The sequence below is a fragment of the Dermacentor albipictus genome, chromosome 3, assembly GCF_038994185.2.
Source record: "Dermacentor albipictus isolate Rhodes 1998 colony chromosome 3, USDA_Dalb.pri_finalv2, whole genome shotgun sequence".
NCBI classification, from domain to species: Eukaryota; Metazoa; Arthropoda; class Arachnida; order Ixodida; family Ixodidae; genus Dermacentor; species Dermacentor albipictus.
In genome coordinates this window covers 180,168,435-180,192,683 of record NC_091823.1, presented here as the reverse complement: position 1 = coordinate 180,192,683, position 24,249 = coordinate 180,168,435, and the positions used below count along the sequence as shown (strand labels likewise).

Genomic DNA, 24,249 nt, shown 5'->3' with positions numbered 1-24,249 from the left:
TTCTAGAGGAACTGGCCACCCTGTATACGCAATGCCTCACAACCTCGAGCGTACTGGAATCTTGGAAGAACGCTAACATAATCCTAATCCATAAGAAAGGGGACGCCAAAGACTTGAAAAATTATGGACCGATCAGCTTACTGTCTGTTGCCTACAAAGTATTTACTAAGGTAATCGCAAATAGAATCAGGAACACCTTAGACTTCTGTCAACCAAAGGACAAGGCAGGATTTTGTAAACGCTTCTCAACAATAGACCATATTCACACTATCAATCAAGTGATAGAGAAATGTGCAGAATATAACCAACCCTTACATATAGCTTTCATTGATTACGAGAAAGCATTTGATTCAGTCGAAACCTCAGCAGTCATGGAGGCATTACAGAATCAGGGTGTAGATGAGCCGTATGTAAAAATACTTGAAGATATCTATAGCGGCTCCACAGCCACCATAGTCCTCCACAAAGAAAGCAACAAAATTCCAATAAAGAAAGGCGTCACACAGGCAGATACGATCTCTCCAATGCTATTCGCAGCATGTTTACAGGAGGTATTCAGAGACCTGGAGTGGGAAGAATTGGGGATAAAAGTTGATGGAGAATACCTTAGCAACTTGCGATTCGCTGATGATATTGCCTTGCTTAGTAACTTAGGAGACCAACTGCAATGCATGCTCACTGACCTGGGGAGGCAAAGCACAAGGGTGGGTCTGAAAATTAATCTGCAGAAAACTAAAGTATTGTTTAACAGTCTCGGAAGAGAACAGCAGTTTACGATAGGTAGCGAGGCACTGGAAATGGTAAGGGAATACATCTACTTAGGGCAGGTAGTGACCACGGATCCGAATCATGAGACTGAAATAACCAGAAGAATAAGAATGGGCTGGGGTGCGTTTGGCAGGCATTCTCAGATCATGAACAGCAGGTTGCCATTATCCCTGAAGAGAAAAGCATATAATAGCTGTGTCTTACCAGTACTCACCTACTGGGCAGAAACCTGGAGGCTTATGAAAAGGGTTCTACTTAAATTGAGGACGATGCAAAGAGCTATGGAAAGAAGAATGATGGTTGTAACGTTAACGGATAAGAAAAGAGCAGATTGGGTGAGGCAACAAACGCGGGTAAATGACATCTTAGTGGAAATCAAGAAAAAGAAATGGGCATGGGCAGGACATGTAATGAGGAGGGAAGATAACCGATGGTCATTAAGGGTTACGGACTGGATTCCAAGGGAAGGGAAGCGTAGCAGGGGGCGGCAGAAAATTAGGTGGGCAGATGAGATTAAGAAGTTTGCAGGGACGGCATGGCCACAATTAGTACATGACCGGGGTAGTTGGATAAGTATGGGAGAGGCCTTTGCCCTGCAGTGGGCGTAACTAGGCCGATGATGATGATGACTTTACCCTCATGAGGGGATACATATTGCCATATACAGGGTGTCCCAATTAACTTGGACCAACATTTGAAAAATACTCAAGAGCTCTAGAGAAATTGTGCCAACTGCATAGTAGCTGTAGTCGTATGTGCTTACGGCAAGCAATTTTTTCATCGCAAAGTATTATTTATTTACTTTTCATTAGTGAACTTTGTAATTGCTTGAATCACGAACATATCAATTACAAAGTTGTAGGGCACCTTAAGTAACCTCCTAATCAAGCATTTATTTCATGCTGAAGTGGTCCTGGGTGTTTTTACTTCACCCATTCAGGACACGCCCTCTTAAAACGCCCGTTCAGAACATCATCCCGTTTCATACTCGCCCCTTGGCGGCCATAAAGTGCCGGACAACGGCGATGAACAGCTCATTCTTCCCCCATGCCATAACACATTGGAACGCACTCCCGGATGACATTGTTTTGTGCAGTGACCGCAAAACATTTCGCGAAAAACTAAACGATTTTGATAATGCCAACATAACCACATGAATACCACATCTATTTATTTATCGCCTGGTTGGTACTGTGTATATGTTCTGTCTTCTTTTTTGAAATTTTCTTTTTATGTACCTATTACAACTAATGTGCACTTCATTATGTAACTTTCTTATGAAGCTGTTTGACTTTGATGCACGCCCCCCCTTATGTAATGCCTTCGGGCCCTTAAGGTTGAATAAATGAAATGAAATGAAATGAAAAACAAAAGCCCGCGAAATACAAAAGAGATGCGCACTCTCACGCCGCTACTCAAGCGCCTCCAAGCAACCATTGAGAGATATATGGCTGCGCTCTCTGATCGCCGCATCGTACAAGGCTCCGCAACGCTAATCAATGTGTCAGCGGCGTGTTCTTTTGATGCCCAGACCATCACATAGCGTGAAGACCTGTATCGAGCTGCCGCCGCTAGTAAAGCCGTGTATTCGTGGCTGTTTGCTTGGGAGTGCCTGAGTAGCAGCACGCAAGCATGCATCTATTTCCTATTTTGGATGTTTCGCGCGCTTTTGTTTTTTCTCTGAAAAACCAATGAGGCAAAGCTGAGCACTAAAATACTTCGTGGTGAAAAAATACCTGGCTATAAGTACATGCAACTACGGCTACTATGCAGTCGGTGCAATTTCTCTAGAGTTCTTGGGTATTTTTAACATCTTGATCCATGTTAGTTGAGACAACCTGTATACTCATATAAGGGCCACACCTTTTTTTTTTTTTCTAGAATCTTGAATGGGTGCGGCCCTTACACAAATCGGGCTGATAACAGCCCGCTAAAGATTCGTACTGTTTCTGCAACTGTAGCAGAGGGTAAGACAGGCGCAAATGACGTAATGCTGCAGTAAATTACGTCAGATGCCGGCCCATCATTCTTGATCAGCACTGGCCCAAACAGGGCTCCCTTCTCTAGAGTGAAATGCCACCGATTTGCATGGGAATACTGCCAATCCAGCCGAGACAACACACCACAATAAAATAATGGTGAAGTGATGCCGACCTGAGCGGCTAGTGTAAGCTAGCGGCAACTGAACTGACTTCACTTTGCGGCGAGATCTTTTCAAGTTGTTCCCTAAATTTTGCATCCAAAGTGGGCGTGCCACCATTACACGAGTAGATACAGTAAGGGTTGGGCATACGTAAGCACGTACAGGAAGTCAGGGAATAAAACTTGTGGGACATATACATAGAAATAAATACATACACACATACAAACAAACCCACACACACACCCAGACATACATACGAGATGAGCACAAACAGAATTAGCAAATAAATTAGAGCAGATGAGGATGGCAATGCTATGGGCAAGGTCGTTCCAATCAGTGGCTCCTCGAGAAAAAAGAATGAAGCATTACATGTTGTGAAGCGGGAGACACATGGGCCGATTTTGGTTTTAATATGACATCCGATGCGCCGGAACCATGCTATTTTGCTGTGTCGAGGAGCCAGATTCAACACCCAGTGTGCGACAAACAGGGCAGGTTTTTTATCATCCGACCCGTCCAACAACCGCAGGTTATGTGATGTTCCCTCCACTTAACCCTTTCGCTGTCACGGACGTACCGGTACGTTCTCTATCGTGCATTCAAAATTCCGCGCCTGAGCGCAAAGCTGGCGCTCCTGGATTGGCCACGCCATCTCTTGACTCTTTCTACAAGTTCGTATATTCGCCCCGACCGGTGTTAGTCCATGTAATGAAGAGTACGGTGCTACTGCCACTCCCACTTTCTCTTTGCTGAGTGGCGCGGTGGCTCCGCGTTCGCTGGATCATGGGTCGCGCGCGTGTGGTTATGGGTTCAAGGGTTGTTCTGCAATCTTCGCTGGTTTGAAGGTTTTTATTTTTCTTCTGTTGGTGTGCCTGCTAGGGCACGTCAAGTTCAGGCACACGTGCCGTTGCCTTTCCAAAAACGGTGACTGGATTGCTGCTTTCGCTCTCTCGCCGCACCCTCGCTTCAGACTCGCAGCAGTAAACGTGAAGCGCTTCGAACTTTGTTTAGCCTTTTTCCACCTCCCTCTGTCTTCTTGATCACGCAACGTCCCATTTCTCTCCGTTGGGCGGGCGACTGAAATGCATCCTTCCTGCGCGCGGTTACTTTCGGATGGCTCGGCGCGCGGGACCTTCGTCTGCTCATTGGAACGATGGTTGAATTCCGATTCAGAATACGAGCCGAGCTCGGATTCGAACTCTGACAGAGTCGCATGCGAGGAAGCGGGTTCCGCATCGTCAGATTCGGATTTTGAACGGATTTTATAGTCAGGTTGATGATGATGATGATGCTTACTAACAGCAGCTGCAGAACACTGAAATGTGCATATTGCATTGACTATGTTACTTGTATACCAATTATAATCAAAAATAAATTGCTATGTTCATTCCCTGTTATGCTCGTTCCCTGAAACCAAGCCGACACTGGGGGTGCGTCACGGCCAGAAAGGTCCGACAGCGAAAGGGTTAAACTTCTTGTCATTCAGTGCCGCGTTTTTTCTTTGAAAGAATTCGCTGCTACAAGTTCGTATTTTCGCCTCGGCTTGTGTTAGTACATGTATTGAAGAGTACGGTGCGACTGCCACTCGCCCCTCTCTCTTTACTGAGTGGCGCGGTGGCTTCGCGTTCGCTGTAGCAAGCATCGCGGGCGCGTGGTTATGGGTTCAAGGGTTGTTCTGCCTAAACGGTGGTTCTGCCATCTCCACTGGTTTGAAGGTTTTTATTTTTCTTCTGTTGGTGTGTCTGCTACGGCGCTCAGAGGCACGCGCCGTTGCCTCTCCGAAAAGAGTGACTCGATTGCTGCTTTCGCTCTTTCGCCGCACCCTCGCTTCCGACTTGCAGCTGTAAACTTAAGCCCTTCGAACTTTGTTTTAGCTTTTTTCCACCTCCCTCTGTCTTCTTGATCACTCAACGTCCCATTTCTCTCCGTTGTGCGGGCAAGTGAAAGCGCATCCTCCCTGCGCGCGGTTACTTTCGTATGGCTGAGCGCGCGGACCTTCGTCTGCTCATCGGAGCGGTGGCTCAATTCCGATTCAGAATACGAGCCGAGCTCGGATTCAGACTCGGACAGTCTCATGGGAGGAAGACGCGAGTTCCGCATCATCAGATTCGGATGCTGAATGGATGTTATGGCCAGGCTGATGATGATGAGGATGTTGCTTACTAACAACAGCTGCAGAACACTGAAATGTGCATATTGCATTGACTATGTTATTTGTATACCAATCATAATCAAAAATAAATGGCTATGTTCATTCCCTGTTATGCTCGTTCCCTGAAACCAAGCCGACACTGGGGGTGCGTCACGGCCAGAAAGGTCCGACAGCGAAAGGGTTAAAGCCCCTCCAACCATGTGCCACCGCAGCTTATGCCAAGTAGCGCCAACCTTTCATGTGAACCGTTGTTCCCCAATTCGTCACTCACACCAGTTCCGCTTCCGTATTTCTGTTTCCAGTTGTTCAGCTTCCAGGATTTCGGGGGCCTGCATGTTGCACGCCGACCCTCTATGCAACAGTGACATTGCTTTATTTTTAAACCAGGAGCTCGGACTACGTAAGTTCCATGTGACACCGAAAGCTGATGGGGTGGCCGAGGGAGGAGCGTGGAGGAGGAGGGCAGGTTGTTGATACTTAACCTAGTCAGCAAAACATGTACGGAGGGGCTTCCACAGAGGTGGCGCTGGCATAGTTTCCTGGCGCTTCTTTTTTCTTGCAAGCTGCAATTAGTTTCTGGCATGAAATAGTTACCAATTCAGCAAAACTACCTCAAGCGTGCACTTGTTCTGCAAAGCAGCACCTAGCACACTGGTACTAAGCTGCTGGCACAACTGGGAGCAGCAATGCGAAGGCTTTTCGCAGGTAGACTGTACAAGACTGCACGAGAGTACTGACTCGGTTTGCACATTTGCCCTTTGCATAGACATCACTGAGCAAACCAATTGTATTGTTACGTAGCAGTGATGGTGAAGAAAGCATCAAAATTGAGAATGACGAAACTAGTGTTTTATTGGGCGAACCTGTGCTCGAAAAAATAGGCTGCACTCAAAGGACAGCAACAGTGGCGAACACAGTCAGTGATCGTCTGATCTGATCAGCAGGTCAAGCGCGTCGACTTTTACACACGAGTCATCGACGGTTCTAGAGTAATCGTGGGTGCCCGCATGTTTTCCAGAAAATTCTACACGATTCGTGTTGCACATTCGCATCGCTTTACTATATGCAATCAGATTACACAAGCTTTGGTGACAACAGACAATGGGAAAAAACATCGATAACATTCAAGAAACTTCCGATACATGAATAATGAATGTGTGATGATACATGCGGGCGCTTCCCGTGCTGAGTGATAACATTTGTTAGACAGTGAAAAACAGTAACCCAAAAAGAATAAACAAGTATACGTGCCAGTAATAATGGGCTACATATTCACCAACTACAATACTCCTTAATGCAAAATTTCAGCACCGCTCTGACGTGTTTTAATTTTGCAATACAGACTGATCTCAATACAGTCAAACTGATAGTCTGTGCTCGTTACAATGGCCGGCATACAACAGACTTTCCGATATAACGGGCTGTTTCAGCGTTAGTTTGTCCTTCTTATTTTATTATTGCAATGATGTTCGCTTTTAAAGGATCGTGCTACAACAGACAATCGGCTACGGCGCACGAACTTAGCAGCAATTTTATTCAATATCGGGCGTATAAAATGTACTTTTGCCGCGCCGAAACAGGCTGAAAACTGACTTGCAAGGGTCAGCCGAAGATCGCTCCTCATCTCTTGCGCACAAGGGAGGAAGGGAGAAAGGCAGGAAGCGCACGGTCTCTCTCGCGTGCGAGGCACGAGGTGGGGGGTCTACTCCGACGGCGGCTGCTGCTTATGCTACAGCCACCGTACCTTGGAAGCGATCCGCGATGTGGACAAAGTGCACCTAGTATCGGTAGCTTCGTATGTGCTGTCCTTTCAGCATTAAGTTTTTTACCATTCTAGAACCCACATCCCCCCTTAATCCATGTGAAAATGCGTCCGCGCACCAGTAATATAAGTACTCGGTCTCGGACGTGAAGGTTGTCCTCAGTGCATTGTGTATATTGACACATGTACTCGCGTTTATCGGGCGATACGTTTCACCGCCTAACAAATGTTATCGCACAGCGCAGGACGCGCCTGCATGTATCTGAAGTTTCTGGAATGTTATTGATGGTTCCATCCACTGTCTGTGACCGAACCTTGTGTAAACTGATTGCGTGTATGCGCGACGAACTTTGTGGAAGACACATTGGTCCCAGCGATTAGTTTGGAACATTCAACGATTGATGTATAAAAGCCGACGCATTTGACCCATCGATCAGATTTTCGACGATCGCCGACAGTTTTTGCCACTATCATTGTGCTATAATTGTAGCCTGTCTTGTGGGCACACGTTCACTCAATAAAGGTTAGTTTTGTTGTTCACAGTATTACTACTGTGTTCTTCAACGTCACCACCACGTGACATCTGGTGGAGTTACTTTACGTTCATGTACAGGACGCCCCCGACAAGCCGTATTCTAAGCCCGGAGCGAAAAGACAACACCAATGTCGTCTCAGAACATCGAGCAAGCCGTGGGCTACAGCAGCTGCCTCCACAACACTGTCTTCTACTAAATGCAACCAAGAAGACAGTGGGAGAGCGACAACAAGCGGCAACATGTCTATTTCGCATTGGAGGACGCCACCAGAACGTGGTTTGAGAATTGAGAAGCCACCTTGACGACGGGGGACTTGCTCCGAAGCGGCTTCCTGCAAACATTTACAAGCGTCGTGCGAAAAGAGCAAGACCAAGCTCTACTGGAGACTAGAGCGCAGCTGCTGAATGAGACGATCGCGATCTTCACTGAGGAAATGAGCTGTCTGTTTCACCAGGCCGACCCAGAAATGTCCGAGGAGAAGAAAGTCCGCCTAGTGAAGCGTGGTGTAAAGAAGGAACTTTTCACCGGAATGGTAAGAAGCCCACCGAAGACTGTCGACGAGTTTCTTTGTTAGGCGATGAGCATCGAGAAGACATTGGAATTGCGGAACCGGCAATTCGACCGCCGCACCAAGCCAACAAGCTACGCCGGAGTTCAATCAATGGCCACCGACGACCTGGAGAGACCGTCAGGGCAGTCGTACGAGAGGAGCTTCAGAAGATCTTCCCTTCATCGCAACCTCAAGTGGCCTCAATCGCCGAAATTGTCAAAGATGAAGTCCAACGATCACTCGGAGTCCCCGAGGTGCAACCAAAATCATCGCAGCCCCAGCCAGAAACGATGACCTACGCCACCGTCGCCCGTGGTCAAGGTCCCCTCCACGACTGCGCCAGGGCGCTGTAACGCCGCAATTCCGTCGACTACCGCCGCCGCCGCCGCCAGCACGCCCACCCTTTGCCCGGCGCAGCTACCCGAGGAAGACAGATGTGTGGTGCGCTCCTGACCACCGCCCGCTCTGCTACCGCTGCGGAGAAGCAGGTCCCGTCTACCGACAATGCCCATACCAGGATATGGGACTGCGAGGTTTCACCGTCAATGCTTCCCCCCCCCCTGCAGCAAGGTGAACGCCCTTGAGATATCGCCAACTACCTCGCCGCTACTGAGTGGAGCTCTCGACGACCGTCGTGTTCACCCTCACCAGGCTGCTACCTGTCGCCGCAGCGCCAACCATACACTGGCCCAGCCCAGGCCTGGTCAACGAGCCCATATCCGGAAAACTAAAAGCAGCAACCGATGGAGTTGCGGTTGCTGTTCGTTGAACTGACTAAGATCCTCCGCCGCCGTCGAAGATGCCGAAGAAACTACCTCGATGACATAACGACACGCCACCGTCCCGACGAAGTGTGGAAGCAAAGAATACGACGACAAAAGATGACCTGACGACATCACACACCAGCCACAGGTCAACACGACGCAGTCATGATCCGACGCCAAGACCGAACTGTAATGCAAGACAAAAGAACCAACGACCTCGACGTGCTTCTCGACGGCCACGCAGTCACCGCCTTAGTCGACACAGGGGCTGATTACTCCGTCATGTATGGACACATCGCCGCCCAGTTGAAGAAAGCTAAGACTCAATGGGAAGGCCCTCAAATTCGGACCGCTGGAGGACACCGCCTAATGCTGACTGGAATGTGTACGGCAAGAATTACCACTCACGACCGCACTTACCCTGCCACTTTCATTATCCTCTAACAGTGTTCACGAGACGTCATTCTCGGCAGGGACTTCCTGAACCAACTTGGTGCAATCATCGACCTGAAGTTGAAGTCAATAACGCTGTCGGAAGATCATGCGATATCGCCGGAGAGCCTTCCAAGTCACCGCGCCTTGAGTGCGCTCGAAGATCAAGTGAGCATCCTGCCTCGCTCCAGCATTGTTATTTCGGTCGGCATCAAAACACCCACTGACGTAGAAGGCGTCATCGAAGGCAACCAATGTCTACTGCTTGACCGTGAAATTTGCGTCGCAAGAGGGATCGCTCGACTGCACGGAGGAAACACGAAAGCATTGCTGACAAACTTTAGCCAGGAGTTCAAGCAGATCAACAACGGCACGACGATCACATACATCGAGGAAATACTGGAAACCAGCAATGCGTTTGTCATCTCGGATTCAGCCGCATCTACCCCGATGACCGTAGTTCTTCAGCCAGACTTCGGCATAAATTGAATTCTACCCGTGATTAAGCAGAACCAGCTCAGAAGTCTGCTTCAACGATACAAAGAGTGCTTTTCGACGTCATCAAGGATTCGACAAACACCAGTCACAAAGCATCGCATAATAACCGAAGAGTGCACTTGACCTCTCCGTCAGAGCCCTTACCGAGTTTCAACGCAAGAATGTGAAGCCATAAGGCACCAAGTCGACGAAATGCTGCGCGACGACATCATCCAGCCGTCCAAAAGCACGTGGGTATCTCCTGTAGTCTTGGTGAAGAAAAAGGACGGAATCCTACGTTTCTGCGTCGATTATCGTCGTCTGAACAAGTTCACGAAGGACGTATACCCCTCCCACAAATAGACGACGCATTGGATAGGCTCTGCAACGCTAAATATTTCTCGTCGATGGACGTCAAGTCTGGTTATTGGCAAATACAAGTCGATGAAAGAGATCGCTAAAAGACGGCCTTCATCACCCCAGATGGCCTCTACAAGTTCAAGGTTATGCAATTCGGACTGTGCTCGGCGCCTGCAACGTTCCAGCGCGTGATGGACACGGTTTTAGCAGGATTGAAGTGGCAGACCTGTCTCATTTACTTGAACGACGTCGTCGTCTTCGCTGGAAATTTCGACGATCACATCAGGCGGCTTGCGACAGTACTAGAGGGCTTCAAGTCATCAGGGCTCTCTCTGAAGCCAGGCAGTCTAAGCTGCGCTGTAGTACCTCGAGTATTCTTTACGCATTGCAATTGGCGGTGTAAAAAAACTGCTCTGCGGTTCCAATTCGAAGTTGTAGTGAACTGATGGGCTTCGCGAACAATGCGTGCCTCGCCACAACGACAGTTGGTTGCTACCGTTGCTTGAGTGGAGGGAAGGGAGGACGAAAGAGAAAAGCAGAAGGCAAGGAGGTTAACCAGAATAATGTCCAGTTAGCTACCCTATACCGGGAGGAGAGAAGGAAACAAGGAAATTCGCAGTGAGTTTGCGGACGCGTGTGGTCTAGTAGTAAGTGCACTAATAGTCACAGACGTTCACACAAGCCCGTTGTCCTCAAGAAGCACAGAAGTGCCTTCACTGCTTTATGCGCCGACAAACGATGGGGGGCAATATTCCAGCAGCGCCTGCACGAAAAGCGGCCGATGGTCCAGTTTCTGCAGAGCGTTAGCAAGTTCTTGTTTTTCTGTGGTACTATGGTACTTGTGCATTAACTACGTAAATACTGTACATGACGCGCCATCACGTTAGCGGCCATGAGCAATGCGTTTTATGGGGGCCTGTTTCAGAGAGCGGTGAAAGTATCAGCAAACTTTTTCATAAGAAATGCAGCCCTAACTTTTTCTTTTACGCATTAATAAAGTGGCCACATTTGACTACAACAATTCACTAGAGTAATAAGAATCATCATGACAGCTTTCCTGGGCAGTGTCTTTCTAACACAGATAACATGTTAACACCAAATACTAAGATTTTTCTTCCATGTAAAATGCGATGTCTCTCATAGATAAGTACTAAAGCAATGTGAAGTATTTAGCAAAGCATCATACACAACTTCGCAAGTTGAATTTGCAGACATTCCTTTAACAGAAAATTTATGGACAGACATGGCATATATATGCATTCCAAAACCAGTAGACCCCCTTCAACGCTACATAGCTTGCGATATCCAAGCCACAAATTTTCTCAACTCGTGCGTTTTTGAAGGAACTGTGGTTCAGGCGCGGCAGCAGAAAGAAGTTGACATTTCTTTCAATAAGCACGGCTCCATCCACCCATACCCCAAGCATACACACGAAGGGAACGAGCGTGCACGGCAGCCGCGCGAAGCGGAGCGAGCGGCGTCCTGGCCGTGACGTCACTTGCAAGAGGGCACCGCTCCACGCTAATATAGGTTGGTGTGGCCCCCCACCACGGGCATCCGTCCCTGTAGGCTGTGGGGTGCATGCGATGTAATATGTGTAGGTTTGTGCAAGTGCCTGTTTGGAGCCCATGCCAGGCAGCGGCATCCTCTGCCTTTAGATTTCAATGGGGTAGTGGATATCGCAAACGACGCCCTCTGTGGTAGCTCACGATGGATGAATGCTCGAGGTTGACAGGGTCTGGGTCTTCTGCAGCTGGCGTGATGAGTGCTCGGTTACGTACGAAGCCTCGAGCTGCTCTGTCAGCCTACAAGTTGTCCCTCTGGCCCAGTATCCAGGCCTGCTGGGAATCCGTGAGGATTGTCAGTGGTTGGTTTGCGTGTTGGCCTTCGCAGATGGCTAACGCGGTGGCCAGCTCTTCGGCTTCCATAATCGTGCAGGGGCAGGTCGATGCAGCGGAGGCTGCACCCAGCGCTTTGCGCTGCCCCACCGTCCAAAACACGAATGGACTGCGCGAACTGCACTGCTCGCAGATTGCTCTCCTGTTGCTCGCGGGCTCCTCATTCAGCGTAGTTCTGCTAACAGCTTAAGGGAGGACACGGGTCCTAAAAGGCCGAAAATCTCGAAAAAATCGACTTTTTGAAGCTGACATTTTCGGAATCTAGAATTATTTTTGCACTAATTTGCGAAGTTTCTAGCTTCACTTATTATTTTCGCCGCAAATTCAATTTGTAACACGCCTGTGAGGTGAATCTGAGCACAAATGTAAGCAAAAATGGCACTTTTTCCTGGTCGAACAGTTGCCGTCGCAGACGGGTTATCATGGCCGTCTTGGTCTCATTTGAAAGAGCCGCCCTTCACCTTCAATTTCCCGCCATCGCTGGCTGTCCTTGCTCATTGGCTTTCTAGAAAAAAATGCGTCATTGTACTGGCTGCTCGGCGTACATAACAAAGTCTAGGCAGCCGATTGGCCTAGTGGCCTTCCCGTCGTCTGCTTAGTGTTGACGAGACGTGCACAAGCGCGCACCATTTTGTCTTGGTGTTGTCGACTGACTGCAGCTATGGTTCGGCCGATCAAGTTCAGCACCAAGAACAAATTTGGGAAGCGAGTGAGGCGATCACTATTGGAGAACTTCAAGAAGCGTCCCACAACGACTCGGGACAACGAGGATTACGACTTTGCTGCGATCGGCAGTGCAGACGCCGAAGCGGTCGCCGCTGGTGCCACGGTTGGCCTAACGGACGCTAGACCTACGAGCTCGTCAGCTGCCAACAGCATCGCGGAGAGGGGCCGTGTGCGTCTTGAGACACAAATTTTGCTGCCACAACAGTTAGAGGATGAGAAGAAGGAAGCATAAGAGAAACTTCGGGAAATGTCATCCGTCGCAGCGATAGAGCGGAAGCAAAATTTTATCCCTAAACGCGCCGACGCCATGGTTCCACCCACCCCCTGACGAAGCGGGCTTCACCATCATGCACTTGGAGGCAGTGAAAGCAAAGGGCAGTGAAGCCCCCTTATCACCACATCACATCAAATGATAAAGTGGCTAACCACACCTTTGCCAACGGGGTCTGACTCGTGGTATCAGCAGAATGCTGCAAATGCTAAGGGCGAGCGTGCACCAAAGCATCCCCGCAGCTTGCCTCCTCATGTCTGCGAGGCCTTATTGCCGATCTATCAGAGGCTTTCTAATAAGAGGCTACTGCAGCGATGCCAATGGGGCAAGACCCAGAATAATGAGTGCTTGCACTCAATGATATGGGCACTTGCGCCAAAGGAGCGGCATGCCTCGTTGTTCGCTATTGAAGCGGCCGTAGCCGAAGTGGTCCTGAAATTCAACGCAGGAAATGCAAGACGCTCTACAGGCATGTTGTAAGTACTGTCGGTTAAGTACCGACGCACAGCATAGAAGAACTGCCCTCTCTCAATGCAGCTCAGTGTCTCAACCACAGAGAAGGTTGTGCTACCAATGACTATGTCTTCATAGTCGGATACAACTTTAGAAAAAAGGGGGCGTTTACTCCTCCGATGCGGATGCACACGAGTATCCATTAATGGGCGCGCACTCTGGACTGACGGCATGAGCCAGACGGCCGGTGACCCCGCCGACGGAGAAGATGGCGGCCCGCGCTTCGAACTGGGCCAAGTCGCGTCAGCTTTGTGCATCAGCCATAAACGCATTGTTTTATATAAGTACTTTTTCAATAGCAACTGATTTATTTTAAGCTTGGAAAACAAGAGTAGATACGCCGTGTACATGCGAACAAGAGCAAAAGCCATGCAGAGCTGCTCTTTCTACTTTTGTGACTTGCAATGAAGCTAAAGAGCAGACGACAGGCAGCGTTGTAGAAGGCACGGGGTTATTTTTCTGTTGCTATCCGGCATGTGCTGTAGCACATGAGAGCTCTGCTAAACCAGTCATCAAAATACAGAAGTCCTTATTTATACCGAGAATTGCGCGTTTCAGGAGCACGATTTTTCTAGCGGGACTATTTTAGTCGTGGAGGCACTCGGATATCGCGCTTCGGTCACCTGGGCGGGGCCTCTCCTTTTTTCTAAAGTTGAATCTGACTATATGTATTTGTTCGACCCCAGGCGCAGATTTTCGTTTCTTCGCACTTGGGAACATCTTCTGGAAAAGCGGTCCGGCATGATCGCTGGCACTCAGTGGGATGCTGTGTTCCAAACTAAAAACACCGTGAAGAGGCATTCTGCACGAATCACACAGAGGTTGTTGTCGCTGCATATGAAACTTGCTAGGCTTGACTGGCCTTCCGTGGATCGCACATACCCCTGGTGCTTTTTCGAAGCGATGTGGACCTTGATGTCAGACTTGCCAGCATGCGAGATGTTCACATCACAGGCACACGTGGTGCAGAATCCGAACTGATCCACTTTCTTCAATGGCATGAAGCACGGAAATTCTGCAATGTACGATTTCAAAAACAGCTGGAAGTATGTCAGAGCTTAGAACCCGCCACTGCACTGTGAAGCCGCTACAGGCCGGAGCCGCACTGCATCCGACACGGCAGGTAGTCATACAAAACGCGATGCAAACACTGCAGTGACCGAAGCTCGCTGAAGTCTAAATCCACGTGCGCACGCAAACAAAGACAACAGCATGGCAACAGGTTTGCGGAGGTGCTAGGGACACTATCGGCACTATTGAGCTTTGGATATGGAATCGTGACCCCTCTAGAAGACGACAGAAGTCCCTACAACCTTGCAGCTGCTCATGATGATACCACGCATCTGTATTGCCCTCTCATGACAGGCGGTGAGTGCGGCATTTGGTTTTCACAAACGAAAAGCTACAAATGTGCTAATATGTACAGCCATGACATACAGTTGCCGCCGTAGTAGTACGCAACGACGCCGGCAGCACGAGCCCTCAGCGGCAGGTCACGTTCATCAGTGCTTAAATTGTTGAAGTCGAGCTCAGCATCGCGAACCAATGTGGCGCTGTCAGGGTCGTCCATTGCAACAAGCCTCAAAGTTTGCGTCATAAAATAAAGAACCAGCTTATCGTCGTGCGCTTTCCCTTCTGCTAGCCACCATAGTTCCGCTTTCACGCTGCTGTCGGCTCTGTCTTGGCTCTGTTTCTGGCCGCGCATTTGCGTTTTGCGCAGGAAAGCCATAGCGCCGTCTGTGGGGCGCCGTTTTACTTACCAACGGCGCGACGTCACTATGAGACCATGACATCACTACTTCCCGATCGGAGGGTGGAAGAACTGCACTAGAGGTACGCGATGCTTCAGAGCGCATTTTCTCTAGAAATAAGTCTCTTCTTCACATGAAACAAGCATTTCGAGGTTTCTGGGATGTTATTTCAACAGTCCACGTCAACTTAATATTAACCTTTAGTGTCCCTTTAAGGGGAGACACTGGTGTTTGATTTTTTTTTTATTTTTGTCACATACAAATGAAATTTTCAGGCAAGGTATACTTTAGCCTGCTAGAAGCATGTATGCAATCGGCCGAGGGACGCAGCTTTCGAACGCTGTGGTTGCATGATGCATCGGCTCCGTCTTTTTTCGTGTGCTGTGTCCAAATTCTTGCCTCGACTCTTGTGATTTTTGGATCACTGGTGCTGTAAGTGACCTGCTGTCGAACGACACCTCTTCAGCGGAAATCGGACCTGTCATCTTCAGTTCATCGCTGTTTATTCGAAACATCCAAACTCCCGCGCCCCTGCCGCGCAATGCCAGCAGCGTGCGTCGGCGGTAGCAGCTGCAGCAGCCATGAGTCAGGACGGCGTCGTCGACAGCGTCAACATGACCCCGGAAGAGATCCTCAATTGGCGCGAGAAATTTATTTACTCAGACACCAAGAAGCCTTCGCCAACCTCGCCCAGCACCCTCAAAACTCCACCGCAAGTAAGCCACATTCTGCCTCGTCCTCCTCCACTTCCAGCCGCAGAATACAAAATAATTCTGCGTGTACACGGTGGAGTCAACTGCGCCAACATACAACCAATCTCTCTCCGCGACATCGTCATCAAGTCCACTGGTCTCTCCAAGGCTGCAGCATCGCTAGATCGACTCCGGGCCAACGAGATTAACAACACAATCATCATAAGCACTCCCTGCATGGACAGGGCTGATCGCTATTTGAAGATCGCCACCCTCACCATCATGGGCAAGAGCTACGATGTCTCCACGCACGTGGCAGACCCTAAAAATTCGTGTAGGGGTATCATCAACCTGCCGGCCTCCCTGGTAGAAGGGAACGTGTTGCCTAACCTTCGAGAGTCCAAGCCAGCAATCAACATCCTAGCTGCTCGAAGAATGGGCTCTACAGACTCCATCCTGGTCACTTTCGAAGGCTCAAAGGTCCCCTTCTACATTGACTACCTCCGCACAGACCTCCGCTGCCGACCACATCGACAAAAAGTAGAGGCGTGTACTAAATGCCGGCAGCTTGGCCATCGCCAAGACGTCTGCCCCAATGTGACCATATGTCTCTGCCCAAAATGCGGCACACCAGAGCCTCCTCAGCACCACAGCTGTACTCCCACTTGCATCATCTGCACCGGAACACACGAGACTGGTTCCTCAGAGTGCAAACTTCGTTACAAACCACGGACACCGCCCGCGGCATCTCCAGAGTCTAAACTGACACTTCCGGCCAGGAACGCTGTACAGGCCCCCAATCAACGCACTGGACAAGAGACGCCGCAGAGCAGCAGCCGCAAGAACACTGCAGCATCGGCGCAGCTCCCATCATCGAAGCAAGCTTGGCCTCCGCTGACCCCACGCAACGAGGAGACACCGCCCATCGACCATAAAAAGGTGAGCTGGGCAGGAGTAGTCTTCCACAGTAGCAGCTCCTCACAATATGCTGATAGCTCTCTCATGAAATACTTGCTAAATCAGAATGAAATGATTAAAAACGAAATCAAGGAGCTCAAAGCAATGCTCCACCCCCCCATCGATATCACCGACACTCCTGTTGCTACTTCCAAACCACTCCCACAAACGCTTGCGACCACACTCACACGTCCTCCGACAGAACACATGGACACACTTGCATCCACTGCTACGACGGAAGCCGCAACTCCAATGCTGCCTTCATCACACACGCAGCCCCCACCCGCAAAAAGAAAGAATGCCAAAATAACAGACACCGAGAACACCGTTGAAAACGCCATATTTGTCCTCACTGACCGCATGGACATTCTGGAAAACAAACTTGTTGCCCTTGAAAATCGACTACAGAGCAAGCTTGATGCATTTATTTGTGAGGCATCTGCACAGTTTTGCCGGTTGCAAGAGCTAATCGACAGCTGGGGAAGGCGCTCCGCGACGTCACAAATTCCCGTCCTTCAAAATGACAATAATGATGAAGCCAGCCCGTAGTCTAGTCATCTGGCAGTGGAACTGCAGGGGGTTCCGCAACAAGCGCGCATCTCTAACACTATTTCTACAGAGTCTTAACGAGCTCCCTGACATTATAGCCTTGCAGGAAACACACGGGAAAGTCACGCTACCTGGATACAATACGTTTCAAGACCCTCACATAGACAAGCCCAACACTGCCATACTTGCAAAGCGACATCTTTCTGTTAAACGGGACACATTCAGCAATACTGAAATCCCCCACGATTTCATCAAAATTCTACCTCAAAGCCACACACAACCCACCCTATGCGTCTTGAATATTTACAGCTCTCCCAATGCTCGACACCACCGCTTTGAGAACATGCATGCCCAGGCCAAAGCTAACGCCAATAAACAGCCGCTAGTCGTAACGGGCGACTTCAATGCCCCCCATCAAATGTGGGGCCACTCCGCATCCACTCCTAAGGGAAGAGCTCTATGGCAGCACATACAAAATCAAGGTTTCACCATCTACAAAGACTTCACTCTTCCTACCCGGCTAGGAAATAGCATCAGTAGGGATACATCCCCCGACCTCACCCTAACTCACCGCATCACTCAGGCGACGTGCAAAAACCTCCAAAACAACTTGGGAAGCGACCATTACATCCTCGAACTCCGTGTAGGTTTTAAGCACAGACCGTTAGCCACGAGACCACTAAGGCTTACGAATTGGACGGAATTCAGAAAATCTCGCTGCAACACTAACGAAGAAACCATTACCGACATTGAGCAATGGGCGAACGCCTTGCAAGCAGACGTAGAGGCCTATACAGTCGCCGACCGATTTTCCGGACTCCAAAAATTCGGACATGCCCGATTATTCGGTCAGCCTCGCGGCACCGCCATTCTCCCCATAGACCATAATGTATAACAACTGCCGAAAGTTCGGACACCTTGCAACCGCTCGTCTGATTTTTCGGACACTCGTTGAGCCAACTCGATCGAGAGCACCATGCACCGACTCTGACCGGTGCATGGTACGGCTTGCTGAACGCCATTTTTGTTTTGAACGGAGCTTCCTTGCTGCCCCACGAAGTGGCGCTACTGGAAATCCCCACTCATCATCATCGTTTCTGCCTGGTTAGATAGAGTGGCTCTGCAGCAGTTCCAGTTTCAGCTTAGTAAGCCATGTCAAGACAATCCAGCAGCTGATTAGTTTCTTCACGCAAGACGCTGCGAGCAGGCCGCGTTTTTCGTTTGTGCGACTGGTGTCGGCACGGTGGTGTTTGCTTTGTGTGCTGTGTCGAGGTTTCGGTGAGCCAACGCGGCATACGTAAACATCGCGTCAAGGGTCAAATGGCGCCGACAGTGCCCGCGCAGACTGCGCTGGGGAATGCCGGCAAGCGGGTGACTTGTCGCCTTCCGATGTGCTCCCTACTGACGCGGAAAATGTTCTGCCGAGACCTGCGCAGTGGTTGCATTGCGATTCCAGACACCGTCTCATTTGACAGTTTCATAGGTGCTGACACTGCTGTAGTGACATGCGCAGAACTCGACGACGGCAAGATCATTCGTCAGGTTTCTGCTGCACCGCCGGACGATGACTCGAGTCAGAAGATGACGCACCATGTGCTACGCTGCCGTCGCATGCGGAGCGTGTACAAGCAGTGACTGTGCTTTCAGCCGCTAATAGTGACCGTAACGATCCTCTCCGAGATTCAGGCTTATCTGATTGCGCGTAAACGGAACAGCGTGCAACGGCGCATTCGCGATTTCTTCCAAGCCTACTGCCGAGCCCGAATAAGTGCGTGGAAATAAAGGATTTAATTTTTTTTTTCTTGATCTGTTTTTTCGGACACCTGTTTATTCGGACATTTTCGCAGTCCCCGTGAGGTCCGAATAAACGGTCGGCGACTGTACCACCACTCTCCCGCTAGACACACCCTTGGCCATAATTTACTCCAAGCTACTACAAATGTGGGAAGCGAAGCAAGCTTTACTTAGGAAATGGCTAACAGCACGTTACAATCGTAAACTCTGAATCCAAATCGCCAAATTAGACTCTCAGATCCAACAATATGCTATCAAATTGGCGGCGCAGCAATGGACTCAGGTTTGCGAGAGAGCGCATGGGACTCTCATCACTAAAAAGACCTGGCAATTGCTCCGGCACCTCCTCGACCCCACCACGTCTAGGACGCACAACAACCACCAGATGAATAAACTGCTGCATGAACATGCAGCCAACCTGCCGACCATGTTCAGCAACCAGGCTTCCAAACATATGCCCCCTCTTACGCAAATACCCATGCCCGACTATGCTGGTGAACCCAATGAGGAGCTTTGCAGCTCCATCACAGAAGCGGAGGTTCGACATGCCCTCAACCAAGTGCGAACCACCACGGCACCAGGCCCAGACTCTGTGATTAATAAAACGCTTCGCAAACTCGATGAGCAATCCATAAGCAAACTCAGCGAGTATTACAACCACCGTCTCGAAGAGGGAGAGATACCCCAACAATGGAAAGCAGCTAAAGTGATCTTCATTCCAAAGCCGAATAAGCCAATTCACATTGATAACTTCCGTCCAATTTCTCTGACTTCATGCATAGAGAAGATCTTGAAGCACGCAATCCACCTACACCTCTCCAAATACATCGAACATAATCACTTGTTCCCTTCGGAAACGACTGGCTTTCGCAAATCTCTTTCTGGTCAGGATGTCATGCTAAGGCTCAAAGAAGACATTATCGAACCGAGCGACACATGTCACACACAAGCGTTGCTCGGCCTCGACCTCAAGGGCGCCTTTAACAACGTGTCCCAGTTGGCCTTACTACGCGAACTTAGCAGTATAAACTGCGGGGAGCGAATCTACCGCTATATACGCAGCTTCCTCGCGAAGCGCACTGCGACGCTACAATTAGGCAGCGAACAATCTGGCCAAATAAGTTTAGGAAGCACTGGCACGCCCCAAAGGCAGTACTTTCCCCCCTCCTCTTCAATTTGGCTATGCGACCTTTAGCTTTCACTCTCAAGAAGATTCCCGACCTCCGATTCACACTGTACGCGGACGATATTACGCTGTGGATGACTGGAGGTTTTGACGGGCACACCCAAGACACCCTCCAAGCCGCAATTGATCAGGTCGAACAAGCGGGTCACGAGTTGAATCTCAGGTGCTCCCCCATCAAATCACAGCTTTTCCTTCTACGCCCCACAAGACGCTTCAGGACTTCACCCCCGAATATCCAACTCACGATTGAAGGGCACCCTATACCCCAAGTAGACAGGATAAGGGTCCTAGGATTACACCTCCAATGCAACCGAGCAAATCAGCATACCTTGCAAGCACTACAAACAACGGTAGATAATACGCTCAGTTTGATAGGGAGGATCTCCAACAAACACGGAGGGCTTCGAGAGAAGGAGTTAATGCAGCTAATCAAGGCTTTCACCTTCGCACTACCGTTTCTTTCACTCTCTTGGTAGGAGGAGGATACTGTGAATTGCTTGATTCGCGATACTGTGAATTGCTTGATTCGCAAGATACACAAAGTCGCTCTTGGTGTTCCAATTAGCGCATCCACACAAAGGGTGATGGCCACTGCCGCACTAAATACCCTTCAAGAATTAACCGAAGCCCATCTATCATCCCAATACCATAGACTCACCACCACTGAAGCTGGGCGTGACATCCTGAGACAACTTCATCGTGCTCCACCATTCAACGAGAGTAGGCGACATCAACTTCCTCCGAACATACACGGCCAATACCACATCCAGCCCCTACCCAGGAACATGCACCCCGAATTTCACGTCAAACGCCGCAAACATCGAGCCAAGGCGCTACAACGCAGCTATGGACAGGCTGAAGGAGTGTACCATGTGGACGCTGCAGCCTACACCCCTAAACATCGTTATGCTATAGCGCTCGTAGACAACCAGGGCAATACTGTTTGTTCAGCATCAGTCAAGACCACCTCGGCGGGTGACGCGGAAGAGGCCGCCATTGCACTTGCATCGGGGCTACCCGATTGCGATGTCCTTATTAGTGACTCTAAGACTGCTATCCGGAACTTCAGTAGCGGCTACATTAACAACCTCGCACACTCTCTGCTTGTAACTCACCCACCAGAAAAAGACATCGCTCTCGTATGGGCTCCAGCACATCAAGGACTCCATGAAAACGAAATGGCTCATGCCGCTGCTTGAGGATTCACGGACCGAGTGGCCGCAAATCTGGGCCTAACTCTTAAACCCAATAACTCCCAACAACACAACAATAAAGACACACTCGTCACATTCCATGAAATTTGCACACATTACAGAAACCAACGCCTATTATACGTATCCACCTCTCTCTGTGTCTAGAACGCGCCAGAGAGAAATACTGTGGCGACAACTACAAACTCGCACTTTTCTTACCCCGCGCACTTTGCACTTATTCTTTCCCGCCACATACCCGACACCCAAGTGTCGCTTTTGCCCTGTCCCCATAGGAGATCTCTCCCATATCATGTGGCAATGCCCCATCAAAACTCCCCTCCGCAAGCTCAAACCATTAATTAGTAGCGAGGAGCTGTGGGAGACTGCCCTGTGCAGCTCCGATCCCACCCTACAGGACCGAGTCCTGAGGTGGGCTGAGGAGGTAGCGGAGGCCTACCACGACTGGTAGACGAACTTCTAGCCACATAATGTGGTGATGGACACCTGCTGGGACTAGACTACTTAGACCTCCCTCTCCCCCCCCCCCCCCCGGCTCCTCCCCTTTATTAAAAGGGGAATAAAGTTCATTCATTCATTCATGTATGCAATCTATTTTTTTCTTATTTGAAGTAGCCTTTGGGATAATTAATACCTTCTGAAACTCAATTTACCCAACATTTCAACAATTTTACCCCTGAATATCAGAGAAAAATTTACAGTGAAACCTCGTTAAACCGTAGTCGGCCGGAGCTCGGAGAAAGTACGTACTAAACGGTAGTACTGTTTAAGCGAAATAGCATGAGATCGCCCACTTACCTGTCGATAACGGAACTCAGAGAGAGTGTGATGAAAGGGGAAAAAACATGCAGTATTTATTCATTTCGCGGGACGTAAGTGTTATTTTCGTTTGATGTCGCGGCGGCCTAGCACGACGACAGCGGCCTCAAACTTACTGAAGCTGCGTGCCAGCTTCTCAGCCAGCCCCCCTCTTCTCGGCAAACACTCGCACGGCACGACAGATTCCTCGTTGGCGTTACGTATTCTCCGTGCACGCGCGCAGTAGTGCTGCATAAGTCCCGTGGCGCCTTTTTCATTGCCGGGTGCCGGAGTTCGGAAAACTTTTCGTTTGGAATAGTTACGTTATCGCGCCCCTGTTCTTGCGACGATCGCATTCACGAGGCTGACGTAACGCGCAGCTTCTGCCACTGTCGGGCCTGAATAGCCCGTGCTGTCGATTTCCGTGTCGTCCTCATCACTGTCGCTAGTTGACACTTCGGCAACAACAGCGGCAACGATGGTGAATTGTCGAACCTCGTAGCCGACATCTCTTCGCGGTCGCAGCAGCGCTGCCGAGCAACTTCGCATTCCAAATGCCACACACTGTAGTCAACAGCAGATCCATGTCGCAGGCCAGCGCCGACTTCTTCGTGTCACGTTCGGTAGCACGGACGATGTCTAATTATTCTTCTATGCTGAGCACCCGGCGTCTTTTTTATCCTAGCTTTGACATGACGCGAGTCCTCGCTTGCACGACGCCACAACGCTCTCTGGCATGGCGTCCATGCGGCGTCGAAATGATGTTGATGTTGATGCGGCTTCACATGCAAACGCACAGGGCGCTTGGAGGCCGTTGTACCGATCTCCGAGGCTTGTTGTTCTGCCGGGCCGCCCGATGGAGACGACGCACCGCCCTGTTTGCGCGACGAAAAGTGGAAACGCTACGTTTTAACCGATGCGTACGCAATAAGCTGGTACGGTTAATGCGGATACAAAATACATTATGTTCAATGGCCGCTGAGTCGGGGAATTGACTTTACTACTTTTAAACCGAAACTACTGTTTAAGCGGGTACGGTTTAACGAGGTTTTACTGTATATGTACCCATTCTAAAACAATCAGAGATCACAATTAGACAATCATTGTAATTTAAGTTACAAAAATTATTGCCATATCTAATGTGGTGGTTATGAAGCTTAAAATTCTTATCTGTTGTATTGCCACATAAAAAATTCTAGCATAAGGGATATCATATTTTATTAGTTTTATTGTGTGCAGAAGCTTCTGAATGCAACAAGAATAATTTAAATCGGACTATTACAACAAAAGATACAGTGGGCAACAGCACGTGTCATAGGAGAAATGCACCTTTTGAAAAAACACAAAACGAAGTTCCAGGACATGACCTAGATTTATTCTTAGCAATTACAGCAAGAAATTGCAGTCCACCTTGCACTAGAAGCCACCGGGCACGTAATCACCATCGCTCTCTCTCATGCGCCTCTTATTTACGGCATGCATGAAGTTTTCTGCTCTGGCGTGCTTCTTGTCAGACGCCACTAGCCGGTGCTGGTCTTTTTCAGCCTGTATTCCCCTCTTTTTGGTGAGCTCCATCTGGTGCTTATGTCGTCGCAAATCGCAAATGGCACAGTTCACCACTAGTTTCACGGCCACTTCATATTCCGATCGCCCTTTAACACATTCCAAGGGGCCACGGCGAAATTCACATTTCGCGCACCAAAGCAGACGATTTAGAGCCGCTTAGAATCGTAAACGCGGTCCCGCTCGCCGCCGCTTCCGAGGAATCTCCGATAAGTGACTGCTTTCGGCGGGTAGCAGATAACGAAGACAGCTTCTGTCGTTACTCCTCCGCGCGACATTCAATTGCCACTTGTTCGGCTTTGATGAGAAGCGTGTCGACGCGCGTTGCCCTCGACGTGTTCCTGGCCGCAGGCATTGCGTGCGCGGTCATAGCTTCGGTAGCTGCCGTTCGCTCAC

At 49.5% G+C, this 24,249-nt stretch overlaps 1 protein-coding gene across 2 annotated transcripts in view; it reads right to left on the bottom strand.

Moving 5' to 3' along the window:
* LOC135916711 (protein arginine N-methyltransferase 1-like) overlaps positions 1-24,249 on the bottom strand; it is a 199,118-nt gene that overhangs the window by 84,516 nt on the left and 90,353 nt on the right. The window lies entirely within an intron of this gene.